Raw genomic sequence first — 15,504 nt, 5'->3', positions numbered from 1 at the left:
AAATTTAATTTTTGAGCCATATGTCAGCATTATATATAGTTCTTTTTAGGTTGAAGGTTAATTTATCATAACTATGACTTACAAACCTATTTAAGGTGAATGAGAAATGGGAAAGAAAACTTTCAGTGTATTACTAGAAAACTCTAATCTAATTTTGTTGTTGCCATTTCTTCAAGAATTGACTATTTTAGCCCTAATATAAGATACTATGTAAATAAAGGAGTCTTCTCCCTGTAAGATACCTCAGAAATGAAAAGGCAACAGTCAATGACTATATTTCCATTCAACAAACTTAAAACTTAAAAACATTTTTATTATTTCCTGTAACTGTGAAACCTCCCATTCATTTAACTTAATAAGGCTACAGAGACAGAGCAAAATTACTGTTCTTCAATTTTATATGATTACACCTGTAGCTACACTTCTATAGGAGAAGCATTGTTTTTTTCGCTCCATTTCCATTGTTCTTCATTCTTAGGTACCCCTAAAGAAACAAAAACTGGTAATGCCCTTGCCTACAGTGGCAAATCATTTCAATTTTTCTGTGAAACCTATTTGCAAAAATAAAAAGAGGATTTGGATTGGACCAATACACCACAAGAGCAATTAGCTACTGCCTGATATACCCTAAAAAATTTTAACCATCATTAAAAATGGGTATACACCAGCAGAATAACAATTTGAAAAAGTACATATTCCCAAATAGAGTAGTGGAAAAGACCTGCCCCTTAATTATGTAGAGGCGAAGTTGTGCTTATATTTTTTTTAATACACTGATGAATGACCACTGAAGATGCCAACACAGAATGTCCAGACGTGTTCCATCAGATGCAGAAACAGAGAAGAGGATCAGAGGATCCCTTCCAAGGACAACCCAAGAGGAAATGGCTTGGTGTCCCCACCTTTTCACAGAATGATACAGCCTTCTAATGGAACATTACACAATGACAGACTTCAGAGGATCCTGCACTTCAAGAAACAGCCGATATTCTTTTTTTTTTTGTGATATATATATATATACATATATATGTATATGTATATAATCTCTCATTGTATTGTACTTTTATCTTTTACAGTAGATCTGACACAGGCATTAAATAACTATAGAGACAGACCTCTGGGGGTCCGAGGTAAGGGAAAATGGGAACAGAGGTGGGTGAGACAGAATAATAAGAGTTGACATTTATATATCTGGTTATGTTTTGAAACATGTTTTACATACATTATCTCATTTTAACCTCACAACAACCCTGTGAGATAGGTACTACAGGTGTTATCCCCATTTTACAGATGAGGAAACTGAGGTTCAAAAAAGATTAAGAAATTTTCCCATGGTCACACAGGTTTAAGTATCAAAGGCAGGATTTGAACCCAGGCCTTGACATGATTTCAAGAGAAAAGGGACAGATCCAAGGAAAGAGAGTGCAGCATTAATAGGGAATAGATTTGGGATGGAAAAAAGGAAGGGAATTATTAAAACACTTCTGTGATTGAAAAAAATACTTCTGAGAAGGGACCTTTTTAAACACGTTATGGGAATTACAGGGCTAAAAAGGCAGAGGGGGATTTGGAGTAGAAGAAGCCATTTCCAAATTGATAGGGGGACTTAAAACTTTCAGGTTTATATTAAGTGGAAAGGGAATGCTAGTAATCATCCAGTAATTTGCTAAGAAAAACTAGACTGGGGAGGGGCACAGGAAAGACGGCATATTACCATGGCCAGATGAGGTTTTCCAAGGTGGCCAACAGGGAGGGAAAGCCAATTCAAGATGGCCACCCAAAGCACTGGAAAATGGACCTGGGGGTGGGAGATGGGGAAATGCTCTAGGTAAATGTTTATAAGGAAATTATACAGAGATAAAAATGTCTTTTGGAGCAGCAGATAGCAAGTTATGGAAAGTATCCAAAAGGAATGAGGTAGGGACAGTTTGGGAATTTTCAGTCAAGAAACAAAATCACTTCTCTATTCTTAAATACTCCCCTTTAGAGCCCAAGGGAGGGGACAGGACACCCCATTTTTTCAGCTCAGACCTTATGGAGAAGGGGGTAAGGAATTGGAGAACAAGGAGACCTAGAAATGGCAATTTAAAGGCTTCAGTAAGAAGTGGAGTATGGAAAATGAATGAGAGGAAAAAGTTGGACAAACCCCATCTTCAACTCAAAAATGGCAACCTAAAGAGCTTTGGTTGAGGAAAGCAGATGGGAAAAATGGCAGGATTAAGTATGGGAGAAAGGAGGGTCCCAGATAGGTTCCCAAACATATTATCCAAGTCATTAAGATGGATGGTAAAAGGGAAAGGGGAGATGAGTGTCCCTCACTGACAGGATACTCTCACCACCACTACTGCTAGGGAAACCATGAAAACTGAGAAGAGGGAACATTTTGTTGTGCCCATAGAAATAGGAAAAAGGAGGGACGGAGGGGTAATTGTAGTATTTCACCATACAAAAGCCTGGAAGGCATTGGAAACAAATTTGTCAGTAAAGGGGCAAAAGATGGCCTCCCTGCTCTAAACTTCTCACTTACCAACATTGGGAGAAGGTTTCCTTCCAGGGAACCAAAATGGCTACCACCCAACTAGGATGGGAGTTGAGAAAGAGTGGATGGAATTAAGAGCTCTGTGGTAAAAAATACCTTTGGGGAAAGGAGGGGTTTGGGGAGGGGCTGGGAAAGGACATCAGGCAGGGAAGGAGGCATCCAGAAAGCACATTCTGTAAAGCCCTGGAGGACAGGGAGAGGGAGAGGGAGGGCAGCAGTGAGTAGACTCAGGTCTTTTTTATTTGGAGTTTGAAGGCTACTCAGACAGCAAATTTGTCACTCTCATCATTAGTGGCAATGTTGACTGCATTAATTCGGCACTCAACATTTACTTCCACGTTGGGGGTCACATTCATGAACTTCACAACCACCAGAGGCTGTGTATAATTCACGTGGAACTTCTTGCCATAGTAGGGAAAATACATCAGGTCAATGTTGCCATTGGCAGAGAACATAGCAAAGTCACCAAGATTTTTGGCATCCTCATTCCTCTTCCCTGCACAGGTAACATTCATGCTCTGATTGGCTCCTGTATAGAAGTTGATGACCTGGTTCATTTTGATAAAGACACAGGGCTGGCCAGTACTGTAGCCATAGTGGGTAGGGTCGCTAAGCCCTGAACAGTCACCCAGCTGTGTACTGTTGAACTGACAAGCCCGCTTGGGATAGTTGAGAACCCATTGCCGGGTTGTTCATAATAGTGCCCCAGGTGGCAGACATCATTCTTCTGGGCCTGGATAGAGTCATTGTAGGGCTCCAGGAATTTATCGAGTTATCTGCACATGCTGTCTCCAGCTCTTGGTGTCACTGAGGTTGACCAAAACCTCAAGGTTCTCTGTCTTGGGACGAATCATCAGGCCCAGTGTTGCAAACTGGTCCTGGTATGTGAGAATGTGGTCTGAGACAGTCTGCAGCATGACCCACATGGTAAGGGAGAACAAAGCAGTTAAATACCCATAGAAGACAAGGTAGAAGAGGAGAATGAAGGCCCAACTGCTCCCAGTACGGCCCATGTACTCGTGAGTCCGCGGGTTCCACACGAACTCTTTCCATTCCTCCAACACCTGTCCACTGGTCTTCTTCTCCTTTTCATTGACCATTTCTGGGGCTGGGGGCTAGGCAGGCCTGGAGAAGGGGGACAGAGTGTAATGGAAATGCAAATTTAAAGATCTTCCCTGCCCTTAGGCCCTTTGGTAGCCTTAAGAGACTGAGAACCTTCCTTGATTTGAAAATACACTCTGCCTCCTAATAGGCTGAATGTAATCACATGGAACCTGTGGCAGGAGGCTTGGTTTTCAGGAATGCCCACACCTTAATGCTGTGTGATTGGGCAGTGGGTCAAGAGGATGGTTACATTCTCTGACCCAGGAGAAGGCTATATAATCCCTGATGTGAGGCTTTGCTTTGGAGCTCACTTTAAGGAGTGTTCTGTGATTTGATCAGATGAGACTCTGAGAAGCCGTTGTTGACAGCCCCCGGCTTTGAAAAACTCAAATGTTGATTTGGTCTGGATGTAATGGTTGGACAATTTGGAAACCTGTCTACTTGATCTGTTTCTCTGTCTTGATAATTCTGTCTGTATACTCTGAAGTTCGGGGTGCTGACCTTTTTCCCCTGAACTAGGTAAACGATACATATTTGACTGATTAAAGTAAGCTTGTTAACCCACTTTGAGTTGCTTTCCTTTAACAAAGCAGATCTAAGAATCTGTGTTGGCAGCCACCCTGGCGACGCTGGGGTGCTTGCTGCTACAGAGAGGCAGGGAGAAGGGGCGCTAGCAGGGGTGCTGCATGGGGGGGACCTCCGGGAAAGCTGATGCGCAATGGGCTAGGAAGACCCCTAGGGAGCTGAGCCTGTCTGGCCGGAGGCATTGCCTTGGATTCTTTGGTGCAATGCCCTGCAGAGGGAGCAGGAGCACCAGAGGCTACAGTGGAGATGGAGAAAAAAGGCACTAGGCACAAAACTAAAGGCAACAAAAAAGGGGGTGCAGTCAACGTGGAGTGGAGAGGAGCAAAGCCCAAATGGGGAACTGCAGCGATGACCCCACAAAACAGGTCAGAGAAGCAACAGCGGGTGTAAAATAAGCGACCCGATGAGAATGTAATGAGAGCTGGGGTGTGAAGAAACCACGTGGAGTAAGGGAGGGTCCCCGAAATCTTGAGTTAGAGCTGTTGAAGGCAAAAGTAGAAAGGCCGACGATGCACAGAGCCCCTGGTGAAAGGAAGAGGCAGACGAAGATGGCGGCGGCTGAATGCTGCGGGTGTAGGAGGACTGGGAAGGAGGGTGCAGCTGTGTGGGAAGCAGCCAAGGACTTGGGGCGGGGGTCACAGGGTGAAAGCTCAGCTTCTCAGCAGTGCGGGGTAATAGCTGATTTTCTAATAAGAACTGACTTTTGGACTTTTTAAATCACAGAACCAATTGCCTCCCTCTTAATTTCAGCAACTGTGTCTTCTATTTTAAGTGGGATACAGACTGCTCCATTTCTGAATATATTAGCAAGGAATGCTACCATGGCTTTGAAAATCCAAGACTATAGATAAGTCATGCTGTAAAAAATCAATCTGTTGGAGCAGTTAGAAAAACCCATGACCAGACTCCTTCTCCAATGTAATTATGGATACGCCTATCTATGTATGAACTTTTAATTGCACTGATTTTACTTTTGCTCAATGTATCTATCTAGTAGAGATCTTGTTGAACAATCTTTATTTTACTTTTTACAACTAATTTCACTTATGCTTGATATCCAACATCAAGGGAATATACATATCTGATATCTTTTAAAAAGGGGAAAAAGGTTTGTCAGATTTCGTGTTACTAAATTCACTGTCCTAATATTGTTAATGGTTTCAACTGCTATGTTTGCGATCCAAACTTCTCAACAGGTTAACGAATTATCAAAAAAATATTTCTATAGCCTTTAAGACACAACATGATATAAAGATCTCTTGTATAAGATCAATTTATTATAGCAATTAGTATTATGCTTAAGTATGAGTTAAAAGCATTAAAACTTCAATTGTTACTTAGATGTTGATTATAAATACACATATATTTCTGTTACTCCTAGCTTATATAATTCCTCTCATCCCAATACCACATGGGACAGGATCAGAGCCTGCTTATTGGAAGCGTGGCATAATTCCAATATCACCCTGGAAACAAAATGGTTTCAATCAAATTCTTAACATACTGAACATAGTGAGATTCCTGGGATTGACCCAAGAGTTGCAAAAACAATTTTTGATACATTAAAAAAAAATCTCTCCATTTCAGAATATAGTAACTCTCTCTCCACATATATATATATATATATATATATATATATATACACACACACACACATACATACACACATATACATATATATGTGTGTGTATATATGTATATATATATACACACTCCCTATATTAATCATCATATTAGTCTGTTGTATATTTAGACCTTGAATTATGCGAATTATGACACACTATAGTAAAACTTTAGGCACAGATTTACATGCCTTTAAAAAGAGGGGAATTTGTACTAAGCCAAAATATTTGATTCTTGTCAGTTCCTATGTAGATGTCCTTGATGATGCAGCTTTGGCTTCCAGCTTGGAAGTCTGCTCTTGAACATCCTTTGTTATGTTTAGCATAAGATAGGAACTAAGTGACCTTTCCTAAGACTTTTTGGTGAATAGGTAATATGGCCTTATTCAATTCTGAGCTACTTCCAGGATATGCCAGATTAAAATAATGATAAGAATACTCCAGGATATGACAGACTAAGCTATTGATAAGAGTACTTGAATCTTTGTCTGCTTTATCTTTAAAAACCTTGTTTAGAGTATCATTAAATGGAGTTCATGGTTCTTCCCTAAACTACCCACATGGCTTGATCATTTCTCTTCACATCTCCGGTCATGTTTAAGTGCTGGACGCTGAGTAGCCCACGGCAGTCATCTAATGCCAATGAAATATTAATATGTATGCAAGGAATTTGGAACCCAGGTCTTACTCATTTTTGAAGGCAACTATCCTCTGAAACACCCTACTTTTCACTTAGTATGTTGTTTTCTAAATACTTTGACTAGGAAACAAAAGGAAAACTGGAGTGGGGCCAGCAGGGAGTGGGGTGAACACAAAGATTTTCTATTTTCCCTAGGTTTAGCAGCTGAAATGTTTACTGTAAGTTTACTACATTGTCAATGCTAGTACCCACCTTGTTGAATAAGACTCCTATAAATTACCCTCAAATTTGGTAATTAAAACTGGGTCACTAATAAGGTATGTATTAGCTTCTGTCATGGGCTACTCAGTGTCCAGCACTTAGCATGACCGGAGATGTGAATAAGAAATGACCAGGCCATGTGGGTAGGAAGAACCATGAACTCCATTTATTAATCCTAAGGACAAGGTTTTTATAGAGCAATGAGACAAAAGAAGGGGACTAAATTATTCTTATCATTATCTTAGTCTGTCATATCCTGGAAGTAGCATGGCAGTAAGGCTTTCGTTCTCTAGGTGCCAGTAAGTCTTAGGAAAAGTCAGTTAACTCCTTTCATGTGCAGTCACATTACAAAGGATGCTCTTGAGAGCTGGCTTCAAGGCCAGAAACCAAAGCGGCATCATCAAGTACATCTGCATAGGAACTGCTACCACCTAAGAATTCAAATATTTTGGTTTTGGACAACTAAAGTCTTGGGGCAGAGCCTACTGGTCTCAGAACTCAAACAACATCCTTTCCAGTGTAACCCATATCAAAAGACCCAAGGAGCAAGCTTAACAAAGCCTCATCTTGAAGGGCCTTCTATAGGGAACACTGAGATCTTTATCTGAGTCCTGGATCTGGCCTCTTTGGCTCCCAACATTTCCCCCTTTTTTAAGAAGTTTAAAGGCATGTAATTCAGTGCCTAAAGTTTTAATATTGTGTGTTATAATTCCTATAATGCAAGGTCCAAATATACAACAGACTATCATAAATTTTTTCAATGTATCAATAATTGTTTTTGTAACTCCTACTTGGTCAATTCCAGGAATCTCACTACATTCAATATCTTAATAATCTGATTGAAATCTTTTAATTTCCAAGGTGATAATGAAATTACGCCACGCTCCCAATATGTGGGCTCTGATCCTGTCCAATGTGGTATTGGGATGAGAAGAATTATATAAGCTAAGGGTAGCACAAATATATGTGTACTTATAATCACATCTGAGTAACAGTTGAATTTTTAATGCTTTTAACTCATACCGAAGCATAATACTGATTATTGTAATAAATTGATGTTATATAATAGATTCTTATCTATCTCATGTTGTGTCTTAATGGCTCCAGAAACATTTTTTGTTAATTCATTAACCTATTGTGTGCAGTTTAGATTACGAACACTGCAGCTGGAACCATTAGCAAATATTAGGGCAGTGAATTTAGTAACAAGAAATCTTACAAAAATTCCTCCCCCCTTTTTTTAAGACATCAGAAATGTGATGCAATGCATATATACCTTTGATGTTTGATAGCAAGCATAAGTGAAATTAGTTGGAAAAAGGCAAAAAAAGATTGTTCAACAAGTTCTCTACTAGATATATATAGAGCAAAGGCAAAATCAATGCAATTAAAAATTCATACATAGATATGTGTATCCACAATTACATTGGAGAAGGAGTCTGGTCTTGAGTTTTCAAATGCAAGGTAACATTCCATGCAAATTCATTCACAAATGGAGCAGTTTGTATCCCACCTAACATAGAAGACACAGTTACTGACATTAAGAGGGAGGCAATTAGTCCTGTGATTTAAAAAGTCCAGAAGTCAGTTCTTATTAGGAAATCAGATAATTCTTGAACTGCAGGCTCCTCTAAAATCTGTCATTGTGTAATGTTCCATTTAGAAGGCTGTATCATTCTGTGAAAAGGTGGGACGCCAAATTATTTCTTCTGGGGTTGTCCTTGTAAGGGATCCTCTGTTTCTGCAACTGGTGGAACATGCCTGACATTCTGTGTTGGCATCTTCAGTGGTCATTCATCAGTGTCTAAAAAAAAATATAAGCACAACCTCGCCTCTACATAATTAAGGGGGAGAACTTTTCCGTTACTTTATTTGCGAACATGTACTTTTTCAAATTGTTATTCTACTGGTGTATACCCACTTTTAATGATGCTTAAAAATTTTTAGGGTATATAAATAAGGCAGAAGCTAATTGCCCTTGTGATATATGGATCCAAATCAAAATCCTCTTTTTATTTTTGTAAATAGGTTTCACAGAAAGACAGAAATAATTTGCCAGTGTAGGCAAAGGCATTATCAGTTTATGTTTCTTTAGAAGTACCTAAGAAATTAAGAACAATGGAAATGGAGTGAAAAAACAATGCCTCTCCTTATGAAAGTGTAGCTACAGGTATAATCATATAATATTGAAGGACAATAGTTTTGCTCTGTCTCTATAATGTAGCCTTATTAAGTTAAAAGAATGGGAGGATCCACATTTACAGGAAATGATAAAAATGTTTAAGTTTTAAGTTTTTTGAATGGAAATATAGTCATTGACTGTTGCCTTTTCATTTCTGAGGGATGTTACAGGGAGAAGACTCTCCATTATTTACATAGTATCTTATATTAGGGCTTAAAAAGTCGATTCTTGAAGAAATGGCAAAAACAAAAATTAGATTAGAGGCTTCTACTAACACACTGAAAGTTTTCTTTCCCATTTCTCATTCACCTTAAATAGGTTTGTAAGTCATAGTTAGGATAAATTGTTAACTTTCACCCTAAAAAGAATTATAATGCTGACATGTAGCTCAAAAAATTTAAGCTTTAGATTCAAGAAAACAAAGCTTTTCTTGTTCAAATTTGAATAGATCACAAATTTAAACTGTACTTGATATTACATATCTCACTCTGAATATCAGTATGTGCAAATTCTTATGAATGTAAATATTTGGTAGTTGATATTCTCAATTCTTATTTAGCTTTAAACAGCAAAGATTATCCAGGCTTCAAAGTTACCAAAACAAATTGTGTGTGAGAAAAAAGTGTTGATTGTCACATGGATATATTGTAATTTTTTAAAGAAATAACATCCATTTGCCAAATTAGGTTTTAAACTAGTAGGATTTTTTTTTTCTTTTTCAAATGCATTATTAACTTCTGATTTACATGATTCATTTCCACCAGATTTTGAGTTACAAATTTTCTCCCCATTTTTCCCCTACCCACTGCCCCCAAATATCAGTCCCACAGGATATCCCCTTCTCCAATCTGTTGACTCCCATATTTTCTCCCTACTACCCCTTTCGATTTTTCCAGTAAGGCATGGTGGATCTCTATGCCCCAATGCCTGTATATCTTATTTCCCAATTACAAGTAAAATAGTATTAATAATAGTACACATATATGTATATATTTGATTTGAATATTTTATTTTAAAACTCTGAATTCCAGATTCATTCCCTTCCTCCCTATTCACCCACCCTTACTGGGAAGATAAGCAGTTAAGTATAGGTTGTACATGTGTGGCTAATGCAAAACAATAACATAGTAGATATATTGTAAAAGACTGACTATGTTTTCCCTCCCTCCTATCCCACCTCCCACTTGTTCTATTCTCTACTTTGATCCTGTCCCTTTTCAAAAGTGGGTGCTTCCAACTTCCCTCCCGCCAGCCTGCCCTCTCTTCCATCATCCCCCCTCTCATCCCCTTCCCCTCCTAATCTCCTGGAGGGTGAGATACCCTATTTAGTGTGTATTTCATTCCCTCCCCAAGCCAAATTCAATGGGAATAAGGTTGACCCATTCCCTTTTGCCTTCCTATTCTTCCCCTCCATTGTAATCATTTTCCTTTGCCTCTTCTATATTAGACAGTTTACCCCATTTTGCCCTCCGATTCTAAAACATCAGGGCAGTTTTCTTTGAGAACTTCCTGGAGGATGATTTCTAGGTTCTTACTTTGATCATGGCTTTCAGGTAGTCCAATAATTTTTAAATTATCTCTCCTGGATCTATTTTCCAGGTCAGTGGTTTTTCACATGAAATATTTCACATTGCCTTCTATTCTTTCATTTGTTTGGATCTGTTTTAACAGCATCTTGATTTCTCATAAAGTCACTAGCTTCCCTTTGCTCCACTCTAAATCTGAGAGAATGATTCTCCTCAGTGAGCTTTTGAGATTCTTTTTCCATCTGGCAAATTCGGCTTTTTAAGGCATTCTTCTCCTCATTGCCTTTTTGAACCTCTTTTGCCATTTGAGTTAGTCTAATTCTTAAGGTGTATTTTCCTCAGGCTGACTCTCATTTTGTAATTTTCTTGCATCTTTCTCATTTCTCTTCCCAATTTTTCCTCCACTTCTCTTATCTGCTTCTTAAGGTCCTCTATGGCCTGTAACCAGCTTGTATTTTCCTTTGAAGTTTTTGGTGCAGGAGTTCTGACTTCACTGTCTTCCTCCTGTTCCATGCTTTGCTCCTTTTTGTCCCCAAAATAGGAGTCTAATGTTGGAATCTTCTCTCTGCTTTCTTTCCTTTGCCTGGCCATGTAGCCCCTCAGTCATTTGACCCATGGGCTTTTTGCCACAGTAGGACTCTGCCACCAGACAGGGGACCTTTTGTCCCAAATGCTGGGGTTTTCTCAGCTGCCGGGGGTATTAGTTGGGTGCCCTTGCTGAAGGCTCCACACACTCTGGCAAGCTGGACTCTCACCCCAGGACCTCCACCCTAGACCGCAATCCAGATACAATCAGGTTAAAGTAAGCGCAATTACCCCTTAGACTGGACACTTGGTCCCCCTATACTCTGCAGGCCAGGAGCTTAAGCTGCCACATGGGGGCCACTGTACAGCCACGGCTCCTCAGCAGCTTCTCGCTCTGGGGGCAAAAGCCGACGCATTCCCAAGTACTGGGTCCCAAAGTCCCAAAGCACTGCACTGACCTCTCACTTTGTCCTTCGCATCTACGTGTTGATAATTCTGGAGACAGCCACAGCTGCTGGTGATCTGGAGTCCCTCCGGCCAGGGGCTGGTCAGGCCCACTCTGGGGCTAAAATTTCTGGTTCACGTGGGGCTGGGTTCAGCATCCAGAGCACTGTGCTGGCCAATTCCTGCTGGCCTGCCAGGCTGTCCTCAGTGGGAGGTTAGCTTCTCTGTGTCATTTTGTGGGTTCTGTAGCTCCAAAGTTTGTTCAGAGTCCTCATTTACATGAATTGGGGAAGCTGGAAGCCGGAGCCACATGGAGGTCCTGCTTATACTCTGCCATCTTGTTAAACTTGTAGGATTAATAGAGGTGGAAGAGGGGGAAGGTATATGAGGAAGGCATTTTGTGCATGATTTAACTTTATGCCTGGCCTATGATTGAGTAAACGTGAAATTACTTATTATCATTCTTGCATTTTGAATACAGAGATAAAGGACAAAGTGTTGGGTAAACTTGTATTGTTACTTTACCAGCTAAAGCATTGCCTTGTTGAATGGGCTCAGGTGTTGGGACCTCAGGGCAGCCTCTCTGAATTCAGGTCTGTTCCAACAGGAAACAGAGCACTCAGCAGTATGTGCTGATCTTATCTGTGGTCAGGGGACCCTAAACTGGAGGAAGTGTTGAGGTCTCCAGATTGTGTGCCCTGTTACCTGTTACAATGTACCCTGTTACCCTGAGATTTATCTTGGGGACTAAGGGTGAGTGCACCACCACCTTCCCTCACGAGCTGTTCTTGAGCTCTGCAAGTGCACTTTGGGGTAAGGGCTGAAGCATGAGGGGACTAGGGAGACATGTAACAATACGCCTCTCTTGCCAATAAAGCTGTGCCTCTCTCCATTTCAACTGGCTCAATTTCTCCTTTATGTGAACACACAGCACAAATTCGACATGCGCACTTAAGACCTGGGAGAGGTAAGACTCATCTAGAAACCCTAGAATAGCTACACTCAGGCAAAGATGTATGAGAGTAAACACGAGAAATCCAAAAAGGACCTTCTCCACCTCTAACCACATGTTGCAACTGAAAAAAAGAATTGATATAACTTTTGATTACTGAAATCTGTCTCAATGTTCCTTACAGTATAAAAAATATTTACTATCCATAAAAACATTAAGTGATTGAGATTGTTCCTTTAGAAGACATAGAATAGCAAAATTTTAATTCTTTTGGGTAAATGAAAAGGAGTAGAAATAACTTCTGTTAGCTGTTTATTGTAGGCCTCAGGAAAAGCTTTATCCTTTGGTAAGAGAGGGGAAAAAGATGTTATTTTGGAAATGACTCATTGTTGATTGGAATGTAAAATTGTATTATCCCTAGTTCCTTCATACACAGTTTATAGGATCAGACAGGAAAGGTCTACCTTAATTAGCATTTCAATTTGGGCTTTAACATAAGGTTACTGAAAATGTACAGGGAGGAAGCCTGAAGTGGTTGTCACAGGTAGAATGGCCTTAGAAGTTAGCATAGCTACTAATTGAGGGTAGGTAACAATGGTTTTTTGGCTTTGATGAGGGAGATAAATACATTCTTTTTTTTTTTTTTTAAACAAACAAGCGTCCTTTTATTGATCTTGTCATTTACATTGTTGAAATGATTGTACATGTTGCTCTTTTGGATCAATTCATATAAATCCTAAACTTTTTTGCCAAACAGAGAATTTAATGCCTCATTAATCTCAGCCTATTGTCATCTAAATATTTGGGCATAAGAGAACGCTGCTCGTTAAGCATTGGTAATGGTACTTCACTTAGCACCTTTAATCAGAGAAGTTCTTAGTGCTGCCTAGTGAGTAATTGCAGAAATGGCTATTTCTGTCTTAAAGAGTTGCCTGGGACATTAAGAAGTTAAGTCATTTGCACAGAGAGTGTGCGTATGTAGGTACTTTCATTTTAGTCCATTTGCCAAATCCTATCATGTGCAAATTGTTTCATGGTTTGTAAGGTGCTACTATAGACCTTGACAGAAGTGCTCTGGTAGTTTCTGCCTGAGGCATTTTGCCCCTCTTTCCCTGGGATGAGGGTGGGAAGCAACCTTATTAGAGAAAGTACCAGGTTACTTTTCATCCTAGATAAAAGATAAGAGAAAAGAGAGAATGTCTCTTTGTAAATACCAGAGTTATCTCTCTCGTTTGTTTTCTTAATAAGTGCTTAATTATTTGTAACTAGAATGAGGAAAGTACTATTAAATTTTAGAAATGTTTAGGGTTTCTCATTGGTAACATCATTTAATGCTAGGTGTTGTAGTGGATAGAGTGTTAGTCCTGGACTAAGGAAGACCTGAGTTCATATGTGACTTCAGACACTTATTCACTGTGTGACTCTGGGTAAGTCATGTAATCCCTGTTAGCCTCAGTTTCCTCATCTGTAAAACAGAGGTAATGATCACACGTACTTTCTGGGATTGTTGTGGGGATAACTGTAAAGCAGATAAATACATTCTTAGGATATTTTGTTGCCTATGTATGGCCCCAAAGGGAATTAAAGGTGTCCTCAGTACACTGATTTCTACTGCCTATTACTATCTATCCTATAGACTTGGCACTGCTGAATGGCATTTTCAATAATTTTAAGTTGTTCTGCTTATTTTGTTAAGGTTCAAGGTGAATGGAGATTTGGGGCTCCCCTTAGAGTATTAAATAAGTGAGTAAGCTGATGTGTTTTTTACCCATTTTATATCTCTTAATACTTTTTGAAAATAATTCAAAGTTTTCACATTATCTCTTTGAATTGCTATATTTTTGAGGCTGAATAATTTATCTCTCATTTTCTGTCCTAAATAATTGTATGGGGTTGCAACTAAATTTTACCATAAACTAACCTGAGTGACTTGAAATATTTATTGCTAGCTTTACTACTTGTACATGGAGTGCAGGACGAGAGTCCTGACTAAGAAACAAAAGGATGAGAGAGCTTAAGTACACTCTAAGACCATCCCAATTAGGTGTGGCTGGAGTTACACAAATTTATGATCCCCATAATAGTTTAATCATTGTATGAGAAAGTAATGTTCCTAACTGGATAAATGGTAATTAAATACAATAAAACAAGAAAGATGACAAAGTGTCAATTGAAATTATTATCCAGTTTTCTTTACCATTAACAATCCATTACATGGTATATGCCCAGAAAATCTTAAGATAAGAAAAAGTCCCTTTACTCAAGTTAGTACCTCAAATTGAGGGTCTTGTCCTCAAGGGCCATAAGGTAGGCTTTGTTAACATAAGGAGAGGTATTCTCAGAGACAAAGCTGGGTCTCTTTGGACATTATGATCTCTGGATGCTGTTTTAAATCCTACTCCCAGCCTTATCTGGGCTCTGGAGTAACTGACATAGAAAGAGCTTTTTTTTTGGGTAAAAGGAGGCAGAGCAGCCTGTTTGATTAATTCAGATTTTAGCCAAAATAAGATATTAAATGATTATCAGAGGTAAGTGAGCATTCTCTATTTTCCTGACTTATTACTTGACAAAACTAATTTGGGTATCATAAAGTGTTTTAGCCAAAGGAGAGAAGAAAAAATATACATTAATTGAATCCCAAACAATTAAAAGCTGATCACCGTATTTTTTAAAAGCTATTAGTTCCAAAATTCCTTTAGTCAATGGGAATATCTTTGGGTGATTTTTAAGTGGTTTGTATAAATTTCTGTACATTTTCTAATTTTAGGTAAAAAAAAAATTAAATTTTCCATAACCTAAAACAAGAGAGTTCATATCCTTTACCTAATTACTTAGTCTGATCATAGGAATCAGGTCTAAGAAAAAAAAAGAGTAGAACTATGTGAATATGGTCTTAAATGCTTTTTATGTTAAACAGCAATTTTTACCAATCAGAGCTTAGAGCTAATTACAGTTAATTTTATTCTCATGTAGCTGTAGTAAATAATAAAGATCTTCTAGGTCTTTTAATACATAAGGGATATTATTTAACATTTTTCTTTCTCAGATTTAAATATCCTGGTGTGATAGCCAAACCTTATTAATCTTTTGCAACTTTTTAGCAAGTTAGGTTCACTATTTAAGA

The 15,504-nt window shown here is 38.9% G+C and overlaps 1 protein-coding gene and 1 pseudogene across 1 annotated transcript in view; both read right to left on the bottom strand.

The window, feature by feature from the left end:
- The window catches only part of PELI2 (pellino E3 ubiquitin protein ligase family member 2), a 144,961-nt gene that overhangs the window by 70,150 nt on the left and 59,307 nt on the right, over positions 1-15,504 (bottom strand). The window lies entirely within an intron of this gene.
- On the bottom strand, positions 1,028-3,916 carry LOC138164059 (sodium/potassium-transporting ATPase subunit beta-2-like; annotated as a pseudogene).

This window comes from Petaurus breviceps, unplaced genomic scaffold, assembly GCF_028583685.1.
Source record: "Petaurus breviceps papuanus isolate PSGF00001 unplaced genomic scaffold, PetGlider_PUasm1.0 189, whole genome shotgun sequence".
Lineage (NCBI taxonomy): Eukaryota > Metazoa > Chordata > Mammalia > Diprotodontia > Petauridae > Petaurus > Petaurus breviceps.
Note: the sequence above shows the minus strand (reverse complement) of the source record. Positions and strands in the feature narration are given on the sequence as shown.